The 10,993-nt window shown below is 45.0% G+C and overlaps 2 pseudogenes; one reads left to right on the top strand and one right to left on the bottom strand.

Annotated features, from left to right (window-relative positions):
* Positions 1–6,150: 6,150 nt before the first annotated feature.
* LOC112619878 lies at positions 6,151–6,250 on the top strand (annotated as a pseudogene).
* Positions 6,251–9,269: 3,019 nt separating this feature from the next.
* Positions 9,270–9,419, bottom strand: LOC112619795 (annotated as a pseudogene).
* Between the last annotated feature and the right edge of the window lie 1,574 nt (positions 9,420–10,993).

Raw genomic sequence — 10,993 nt, forward strand, 5'->3', positions numbered from 1 at the left:
GGTGAATTACCTGAGGTCAGGAGTTCGAGACCAGCCTGACCAACATGGTGAAACCCGGTTTCTACTAAAAACAAAAAAATTAGCTGGGCGTTGTGGCAGGTGCTTGTTATCACAGCTACTCAGGAGGCTGAGGCAGTAGAATTGCTTGAACCCGGGAGGCGGAGGTTGTGGTAAGCCAAGATCGTGCTACTGCACTACAGCCTGGGTGACAGAGCAAGACTCCGTCGCAGGGGAGAAAAAAAAAAAAAAAAAAGGCTGAACTTGTAGAATTTGTAGGTGACTGTTTTATTTAGTCTGTGACTGAAAGATTTAAAAACCTGGCCAGGTGCAGTGGCTCATGCCTGATATCCCAGCACTTTGGCAGGCCAAGGCAGGAGTATCGCTTGAGGCCAGGAGTTCAAGAGCAGCCTGGGCAAGATAGCCAGACCCTGTCTCTATACTAGATAATAAAAAAAATCAGCAGAGTGTGGTGGCTGTAGAGGCGGGGGGTTCACTTGAGCCCAGGAGGTCGCAGCTGCAGTGAGCTATAATTGTGCCACTGCACTCCAACCTGAGCAACAGAGTGACAGCCTGTCTCTGGGGAAAAAAAAAAAAGGATTCAAAAACTCTATCATGGCCAGGCACAGTGGTTCATGCCTGTAATCTCAGCACTTTGGGAGTCCAAGGCAGGTGGATCACAAGGTCAGGCATTTGAGACCAGCCTGGCCAACATGGCCAAATCCCGTCTCTACTAAAAATACAAAAAATTGGCCGGGCATGGTGCTGGCACCTGTAATCTCAGCTACTTGGGAGGCTGAGGCAGGAGAATTGCTTGAACCTGGGAGTTGCAAGTTGCCGTGAGCCGAGATTGTGCCATTGCACTCTAGCCTGGACGACAGAGCAAGACTCAGTCTCAAAATAAAATAAAATAAAATAAAAACGAAAAACAAAACAAAACAAAACCTATCGTTTCACGACTTTTACTATAAATCCTATTTGGATTTAGTAAACACTAAGCCAAAGGCCTGTATTACCAAAGCTGGTCTGGGAGCTATTTCTGGCAGTAGACCTGAACCCTGCACCCTGTGGGCAAAGACGCTGAAGCTCGCTGAAGAGGGGCTGCTATTCCGGGCTCTCCTGCTCTTTTGCAGTTATGGCTGGAGGCTGGCCCGGTGCCAGGCTGGCTCCATGGGGTGTGCCATCTGGCAGGGAGGCCTGATGTTTGTATGATCACAGAAGCGATCCCAGTCCACCCTTGCTGAAGCGGTGGCAGGGCCTACCTGCTCCTCCTGTAAAGTGCTCAGTAACAGAGTTGGAGTGGGGGTGGGAGGCTTGGCATTTGTCCCAAGCTTCCCTCCTGAGATCCGGGGTTTGACAAGTGAATCTTGAGCAACGGCCACGGTCTCTTGGCATTGAGCCCAGGGAAAACAAGGTTCTTCCTCTTCTTCCAGGAGCTCAGCGGCTAATGGAGTCAAAGCAGCTGTGGTCAGTGAATAGGAAAGGGCAGCCTTTGATGAGGCTGGGGGCTGGGGAGGGAAGATTCCAAACAGCAAAGGAGCTTGAGCCTAGGTAGGGCCTGCCCATCCTAGAGGGGGAACGGACTTTCCTGGGCCCTGCACAGCCAGGAGTAGCTGTCGTCAAGGTGTGCTGTGTCCCAGCCCCTCCAGCTCAGCCTTTTCAGTTGTTCAAGCTGGTGCTCGGGAGTGCACAGAATGCCTTTCAGAAGAATTCTAAATCCCGGGGGGGCTGTGATGGCACAGTCACATGTCTGAGCCCAAAACAAGAGAACCACTTGTGTTTTTGCCACACTTCTCGCCAGCGATGCCCATAATTTTGCACATAATTTTTTTTTTTTTTTTGAGACAGAGGCTCGCTCTGTCGCCTGGGCTGGAGTGCAGTGACACAATCTTGGCTCATTGCAAGCTCTGCCTCCCGGGTTCACGCCATTCTCCTGCCTCAACCTCCCGAGTAGCTGGGACTACAGGCACCCACCACCATGCCCGGCTAATTTTTTTTGTATTTTTAGCAGAGACTGGGTTTCACCGTGTTAGCCAGGATGGTCTTGATCTCCTGACCTCGTGATCCACCCGCCTTGGCCTCCCAAAGTGCTGGGATTACAGGCGTGAGCCACCGCACCCGGTCTTTGTGCACATAATTTTTTATTTGTTTGTTTGTTTATTTTCTTTTGAGACAGAGTCTCGCTCTTGTCACCTAGGCCCGAGTGCAATGGCACGATCTCAGCTCACTGCAACCTCCGCCTCCCAGGTTCAAGTGATTCTTCTGCCTCAGCCTCCTGAGTAGCTGGGATTACAGGCACCTGCCACCACGCCCTGCTAATTTTTTGTATTTTTAGTCGAGATGGGGTTTCACTATGTTGGTCAGGCTGGTCTTGTATTTGTGTGTACTTTCAGAAACACAGAAGGATGTAAATATAACTAAGAAATAGACACCCATCAGAGGCCAGGCATGTTGGCTCATACCTGTAATCCTAGCACTTTGGGAGGCCTAGGCGGGTGGATCGCCTGAGATTAGGAGTTAGAGACCAGCCTGACCAACATGGAGAAACATGGAGAAACCCTGTCTCTACTGAAAATACAAAATTAGCTGGGCCTGGTGGTGCATGCCTGTAATCCCAGCTACTCGGGAGGCTGAGGCAGGAGAATCGCTTGAATCCGGGAGGCAGAGGTTGAGGTGAGCTGAGATCGTGCCATTGCACTCCAGCCTGGGCAATAAGAGCAAAACTCTATCTCAAAAAAAAAAAAAAAAAAAAAAAAAAAAAGAAGGCAAAATAGACATCCATCACATACACATATGCTTATTCTAGTCACACTGTCCTTTACTTTCCTCTTTTGATTTAATATATTCTGGAGATCAATTCACATGAGCTCCTATAGAACTATGCATTCTTCTCTCAATGGTTCCATGATACAGACGTGCTAGAGCTGTTAGCCACTCCTCTGATGGATTTAGATTTATTGACAGTATTTTGCAAATGCAAACCATGAATCGAAAGTTATAGTGCTCTTAGCAAATAAAACAATACAGAGATTGCATGGAACTTCTCTACAGTTGTCATTGTAGGTTGGAACTGTTTATTCTTTGCCTTTTTCCAACATCACATCTTGTTTCTCTTTGTTGCTTTTCCCCTCCTCCTCTGCCCACATCCCCCTACACACCTGTTCCTCCTGGTGAATTTCATTAGCTCTTCACCACCCATCAATCAGACCCCTGCTGGGAGCTTTCCCAGACTGCACCTCTATTCCTGGCTTTTCTCTCTCTGCACCTCCCCAGCAGCATTTTGCAAGACAGTTTGTGATGCTGTAGCCTAACTCTGACGCTTAGCCTAAATCTGACAATTCAGTGACCTTCTCGCATCGATCAGGAGTTCAAGATCAGCCTGGCCAACATGGCGAAACCCTATCTCTACTAAAAATACAAAAATTAGCTGGGTGTGGTGGGGCATACCTGTAATCCCAGCTACGTGGGAGGCTGAGGCAGAAGAATCGCTTAAACCTGGGAGGTGGAGGTTGCAGTGAGCCAAGATCACGCCACTGCACTCTAGCCTAGGCGACACAGCAAGACTCCGTCTCCAAAACAAAACAAAACAAAACAAAAATCACATTGTACTCCATATACACAATTATTATTTTTTATTATTTAAAAAATTTTAAAAATCACAGGAAATGTAAATGATCCAAATACTCCAAATAAAAAACAGATTTTCAAACTGGATAAAAAAGCAGGATGCAAAGTATATGCTATCTACAAGAAATACATTTTAAATATAAAGACAAATATAGGTTAAAAGTAATAGGATAAAAAAAGATATACTATGTTAACACTAGTCAAAAGAAAGTACAAATGGCTGTATCAGTATCAAAGAAGACTTCAAAGTAGAGGATATTACCGGGGTAAAGAAAAGTCATTTCATAATGGTAAAGGTGTCCATTAATCAGGAGTACATAATTTTAAATGTTTATACATCTAATAATAGAGTTTCAAAATACATGAAGAAAAAACTGATAGAACGGTAAGGAGAAACATATACATCTACGATTATAGACAGAGATTTCAAAACTCCTTTGTCAATAATTGATAGACCAGGTAGGCAGAAAATTAGTAAGGATATGGTAGAGTTGTACAGTGTGAACCAAATACACCTGATTGTCATTTATGGAACACTATACCTCACCAGGTGCAGTGGCTCACGACGCCTGTAATCCTAGCACTTTGGGAGGCCGAGGCGGGCAAATCACCTGAGGTTGGAAGTTCGAGACCAGCCTGACCAACATGAAGAAATCCCATCTCTACTAAAAATACAAAAATTAGCTGGGCATGGTGTCACATGCCTGTAATCCCAGCTACTCGGGAGGCTGAGGCAGGAGAATCGTTTGAACTGGGAAGGTTGAGGTTGCAGTGAGCTGAGATATCGCCACTGGATTCCAGCCTGGGCATCAAGAGTGAAACTCTGTCTCAGAAAAAAAAAAGGGCCGGGCGCAGTGGCTCACGCCTGTAATCCCAGCACTCTGGGAGGCTGAGATGGGCAGATCACGAGGTCAGGAGATCAAGACCATCCTGGCTAACACAGTGAAACCCCGTCTCTACTAAAAATACAAAAAAAATTAGCTGGGTGTGGGGGCGGGTGCCTGTAGTCCCAGCTACTCGGGAGGCTGTGGCAGGAGAGTGGCGTGAACTCAGGAGGCAGAGCTTGCAGTAAGCCAAGATTGCACCACTGCGCTCTGGGCGACAGAGTGAGACTCCGTCTCAAAAAAAAAAAAAAAAAAAAAGAAAGAAAGAACACCACTATACCCAATAATAAGACAATACACATTCCTCTCAAGTGTACATGGAATATTTACCAAAATAGACCATATCCTTGGCCATACACAAGTCTCAATAAATTCAGAAGGACTCAAACCAATCAAAGCATATTCTCTGACCATAAAGAATTAAATTAGAATCAATATCTCAAATTAAATTATTGAAAAAATGTTGTCTCAAGGTAATAGAGAAAAATATGGAAGGAAACATATAAAGTTGTATTAATATTAGTGACTTCATGGAGATAAAAATGATGAAACGTTGGAGACAGCACCATAAGGATATTAAATACATTTTTGTGCTGTTTTACTAGTTATAATAAACATGTATTCCTTTTGAAATTTAAACAAGGCCGGGCGCGGTGGCTCAAGCCTGTAATCCCAGCACTTTGGGAGGCCGAGACGGGCGGATCACGAGGTCAGGAGATCGAGACCATCCTGGCTAACACAGTGAAACCCCATCTCTACTAAAAATACAAAAAATTAGCCGGGCGAGGTGGCGGCGCCTGTAGTCCCAGCTACTCGGGAGGCTGAGGCAGGAGAATGGCGTAAACCCGGGAGGCGGAGCTTGCAGTGAGCCGAGATCGCGCCACTGCACTCCAGCCTGGGCGACAGAGCGAGACTCTGCCTCAAAAAAAAAAAAAAAAAAAAAAGAAATTTAAACAAAACATGGGATTTATGTGTGTGTATATATATATATTTATTTATTTATTTTTGAGACGGAGTCTTGCTCTATCACCCAGGCTTGGAGTGCAGTGATGCGATCTCGGCTCACTGCAACCTCCGCATCCCAGATTCAAGCAATTCTCCTGCCTCAGCCTTCCGAGTAGCTGGGACAGGTATGTGCCACCGCGCCTGGCTAATTTTTGTGTTTTCAGTGGAAATAGGGTTTCACCATGTTGGCTAGGGTGGTCTTGAACTCCTGACCTCACGTGATCCGCCACCCACCTCAGCCTCCCAAAGTGCTGGGATTACAGTCATGAGCCACTGCACCTGACCCTCAAATACTTAAAAATAAATTTCCCCTTTCCATTTCAGGTGACCTCAGCCAACTTCTGTATCAAAAAGTCATATTAACCCTGAATAAAACAATCAAATACTATAATTTATTTAATAATTCCTCTATTACTGGACATTTAGGTTGTTTTCCATTTTCTACCTTATATAATGAAGGCTACAACGAACAAATAGGTCCTCCTTAAATGGCAATCCTCAGCTTTCCTAAAAATCCATCTCCTCACGGCTTGCATGTGGAAAACAAGCTCCAATTTATATTTTTTTAACTCACTAATCTATGCCTCCCATAATCTAATTCCTTGAGAGCAGAGGTCTGCTTTAAAATGGTTTTTGCGTGCTCGCTTGGCAGCACACATACTAAAATTGGAAGGGTACAGAGATTAGCATGGCCCCTGTGCAAGGATACTTGTAAATTTGCAAAGCTTGCAGTGAGCCAAGATCACGCCACCACACTCCAGCCTGGGTGACAGAGCCAGACTCCATCTCAAAAAAAAAATAAAAAAATAAAATAAAATAAAATAGCTTTTGCCACATAGGCACTTTGCCTGTTACAGCAATTTAAATTGACAAAATATTTGATCTTTTACCTTTGTCTCAAAATCCTAGAGGGCTCACTTTAATCCATATCCAATATATTGAGAAATATGTGATTCGTAAGTAGTCCTTTTTTTTTTTTTTTTTTTGAAACAGAGTCTTGCTCTGTCTCCCAGGCTGGAGTGCAGTGGTGCAACCTCTGCCTCCCAGGTTCAAGCGATTCTCCTGCCTCAGCCTCCTGAGTAGCTGGATATGGGCGTGCACGAGCACGCTCGGCTGAATTTTTTTTTTTTTTTCGAGACGGAGTCTCGCTGTGTCGCCCAGGCTGGAATGCAGTGACCAGATCTCAGCTCACTGCAAGCTCCGCCTCCCGGGTTCACGCCATTCTCCTGCCTCAGCCTCCCGAGTAGCTGGGACTACAGGCGCCTGCCACCTCGCCCAGCTAGGTTTTTTTTTTTTTTTTTTTTTTTAGTAGAGACGGGGTTTCACCGTGTTAGCCAGGATGGTCTCGATCTCCTGACCTCGTGATCCGCCCATCTTAGCCTCCCAAAGTGCTGGGATTACAGGCTTGAGCCACCGCGCCCGGCTGGCTGACTTTTGTATTTTTAATAGAGACAGGGTTTCACCATGTTGGCCAGGATGGTCTCAAACTCCTGACCTCTGGTGATCCGCCCACATCAGCCTCCCAAAGTGCTGGGATTACAAGCGTGAGCCACCATGCCAGGCCTTTGTAAGCACTTTTTAAGTAGTAATCATTAACTACAGAATTCTCTCTTTTTAAGAGAATTCTCTCTTTTTAAGAGACGAATTGGCCGGGCACGGTGGCACAAGCCTGTAATCCCAGCACTTTGGGAGGCTGAGGTGGGCAGATCATGAGGTCAGGGGATCGAGACCATCCTGGCTAACACGGCAAAACCCCGTCTCTACAAAAAATACAACAAATTAGCCGGCCGTGGTGCCGGGGGCCTGTAGTCCCAGCTACTCGGGAGGCTGAGCCAGGAGAACGGCGAGAACCCAGGAGGTGGAGCTTGCAGTGAGCCGAGATCCCACCACTGCACTCCAGCCTGGGCGACAGAGCGAGACTCCAGCCTGGGCGACAGAGCGAGGCTCCGTCTCAAAAACAAAAAAGAAAAAAGAGAGATGGATCACAAGGTCAGGAATTTCAGACCAGCCTGGCCAAAATAGTGAAACCCCGTTTCTACTAAAAAAATACAAAAAATTCGCTGGGCCTAGTGGCAGGTGCCTGTAATCCTAGCTATTTAGGAGGCTGAGGCAGGGGAATCGCTTGATCCTGGGAGGCGGAGGTTGCAGTGAGCCGAGATTGTGCCACTGCACTCCAGCCCGGGGAACAGTGCAAGACTCCGTATGAAAAAAAAAAAACAACAACAAGAGAGAGCTCTGTCACCCAGGCTGGAGTGCAGTGGGATGAGCACAGCTCACTGCAGCCCTCAAACTCCTAGGCTCAAGTGATCCTCCCGCCTCAGCCTCCCCACTAGCTGGGACTACAGGTGCATATCACCACGTTCAGCTAATTTTCCTATTTTATTTTTTGTAGAGATGGTGTCATGCTTTGTTGCCCAGGCTGGTCTCAAACTCCTGGGCTCAAGACATTTTCTCACCTCAGCCTCCCAAAGTGTTGAGATTACAGGTATGAGTCACTGTGTCCAGCCTAACAACATTTTTTAATGAGATCTGTTTTTCTGATTATAAAAGTGAAACACGAAGCCAAGTGCGGTGGCTCTTGCCTGTAATCCCAGTACCTTAGGAGGCTGAGGCAGGAGGATTGTTTGAGCCCAGGAATTTGAGAGTAGCCTGTGCAACATGGTGAGACTGCAGCCTGCAAAAATAAATAGGTAAATAAGCTGGGCATAGTGGCACATGCCTATAGTCCTAGCACTTGGGAGGCTAAGGTGAGAAAATTGCTTGAGCCTAGCAGGTCGAGGCTGCAGTGAGCCATGATTGTGCCACTGCACTCCACAATGGGCAACAGAGTGACAGATCCTATCTCAAAAATAAATAAAAAAAAGTAAAACATGCTCAGTGTGAAACTTTGTACAATACCAAAAAATATAAAGAAGTGTATGCATATTTATATTTTTCCTTTTAATATGGCAAAAATATTTATATATATGTATATATATGTGTGTATATATATGTGTGTGTGTGTGTATATAAATATATTATATATATATGTATGATGGAGTTTTGCTCTTGTTGCCCAGGCTGGAGTGCAATGGCGTGATCTCGGCTCACTGCAACCTCCGCCTCCCGGATTCAAGCCATTCTCCTGCTTCAGCCTCCCAAGTAGCTGGGATTACAGGCACCCGCCACCACGCCCGCCTAATTTATGTGTTTTTAGTAGAGATGGGGTTTCACCACGTTGGCCAGACAGTTCATGAACTCCTGACCTCAGCTAATCTGCCCACCTCGGCCTCCCAAAGGGCTGGGATTACAGGTGTGAACCACCAAACCCGGCATATATATATATATATTATATATAACATATATAATATATATTCATAGTCTTTTTAAATTTAATAATATTTATTTTCCAATGTCATTGTTTACAAGTATCATAGCAGCAGCTTTCTTTATTTCTTTTTTTGTTCATTCACCTAGAAATCGTCAAAAATTGCCATTGCCAACCGGGCAGCTCATGTCTACAATGCCAGCACTTTGGGAGGCTGAGGTAGGAGGACTACTCGAGCTCAGGAGTTTCAGACCAGCCTCGGTAACATGGCAAAACCCCATCTCTACAAACAATACAAAAATTAGCTGAGCATTGTGGCACACACCTATGGTCCCACCTACTAGGGAGACTGAGTTGGGGGAATTGCTTGAGCCCAGCAGGAGGTCGACGCTGCAGTGAGCTGTGATCACACCACTGCACTCCAGCCTGGGCAACAAAGTGAGACCCTGTCTCAAAAAAAAAAAAAAGAAAAGAAAAGAAAAGAAATTACCATTGCCGGCCATATTTCAAGGCGTCATGGTGAGGTATTGGGAATAGTTCTCAATTAGCATTGTGCCTTGGATAGACCTCATTGGCTATGATACTGCCACTGCAGAGCTGCAACTTTCAATGTGTTACTTCAGACAGAAATAAATACAGGTTGGAAATTAGCAGGAAGTGCTTATATCTTACCAAAAGTCCTAGAACTTTCTGCTAAATGGATGACTCAGTTAGGAAAGACTGTAAAAAGAGAAACCTATAATTACCTAAAGAACCAAATATAAAATGAAGGCCGGGCACGGTGGCTCAAGCCTGTAATCCCAGCACTTTGGGAGGCCGAGACGGGCGGATCACGAGGTCAGGAGATCGAGACCATCCTGGCTAACACGGTGAAACCCCGTCTCTACTAAAAATACAAAAAACTAGCCGGGCGAGGTGGCGGGCACCTGTAGTCCCAGCTACTCGGGAGGCTGAGGCAGGAGAATGGCGTAAACCCGGGAGGCGGAGTTTGCAGTGAGCTGAGATCCGGCCACTGCACTCCAGCCCGGGCGACAGAGCGAGACTCTGTCTCAAAAAAAAAAAAAAAAAAAAAAAAATATATATATATATATATATATAAAATGAATGCTAGAGTAAGTAAATTAATAAATATCAAAACTGTAAGCTAAATTCCCATTCTGACCTCTATAACCCTCATGAAGAGTTCTAACCCTTGATTTTCATAAAGTGTCTACAAGTGGTTGGCGATTCATCTGTGAGGTTCCAAAGTGCATTCAAAGTAAATTTCAACATAGTGTCCACTGAATTTTGATTGGTTTTCTGCTTCAGTATTTGAAGAAGTTGCTGTAAAAAGAAGACAGAATTAAGTTTTCATTTTTGAACTGTTATTACAATTTGTGGCTATTAATAACCACAAGTCCATGAGGATTAGTCTCATGGCTGAAAGCATTTTCTGTAAAGGTACCTATAAATATAACAAACAGCCCCTTGGACTGAACTTTTCTTCAAGAAAAAAGTGCCGGGCGCGGTGGCTCAAGCCTGTAATCCCAGCACTTTGGGAGGCCGAGATGGGCGGATCACGAGGTCAGGAGATCGAGACCATCCTGGCTAACACGGTGAAACCCCGTCTCTACTAAGAAATACAAAAAATAGCCGGGCGAGGTGGCGGGCGCCTGTAGTCCCAGCTACTCGGGAGGCTGAGGCCGGAGAATGGCGTGAACCCGGGAGGCGGAGCTTGCAGTGAGCTGAGATCCGGCCACTGCACTCCAGCCTGGGCTACAGAGCGAGACTCCGTCTCAAAAAAAAAAAAAAACAAAAAAAGAAAAAAGTACAAGATCTTCATAAATACTTCTGTATTATTCTGATCATACCTACAATGTAATCACCCATAAATAACACTTAAAGGCAAAATGATTAAAACTTGAGTCAACTATCTTACCATTCAGTCACAGCATATACTTATTTTAGATTCTAGAATTAAAAAGGCAAAGGAAGAGAAGGGCAAATGAAGCTAACATTTATTAAGGATTAGCAAATTATATTCTATATTGTAGTACTGTTATTCCTATTTCTCAGGAGAGAAAATTGAGTCTGAGAAATATTAACTAATTTAATCATAGTCAATTTAGTCAGAGAAAGAATGGGAAGATCTAATCTATCCAACTCCAATTTTTTTTTTTTTTTTTTTTTTTTT

Source organism: Theropithecus gelada, chromosome 2 (genome assembly GCF_003255815.1).
Source record: "Theropithecus gelada isolate Dixy chromosome 2, Tgel_1.0, whole genome shotgun sequence".
Lineage (NCBI taxonomy): Eukaryota > Metazoa > Chordata > Mammalia > Primates > Cercopithecidae > Theropithecus > Theropithecus gelada.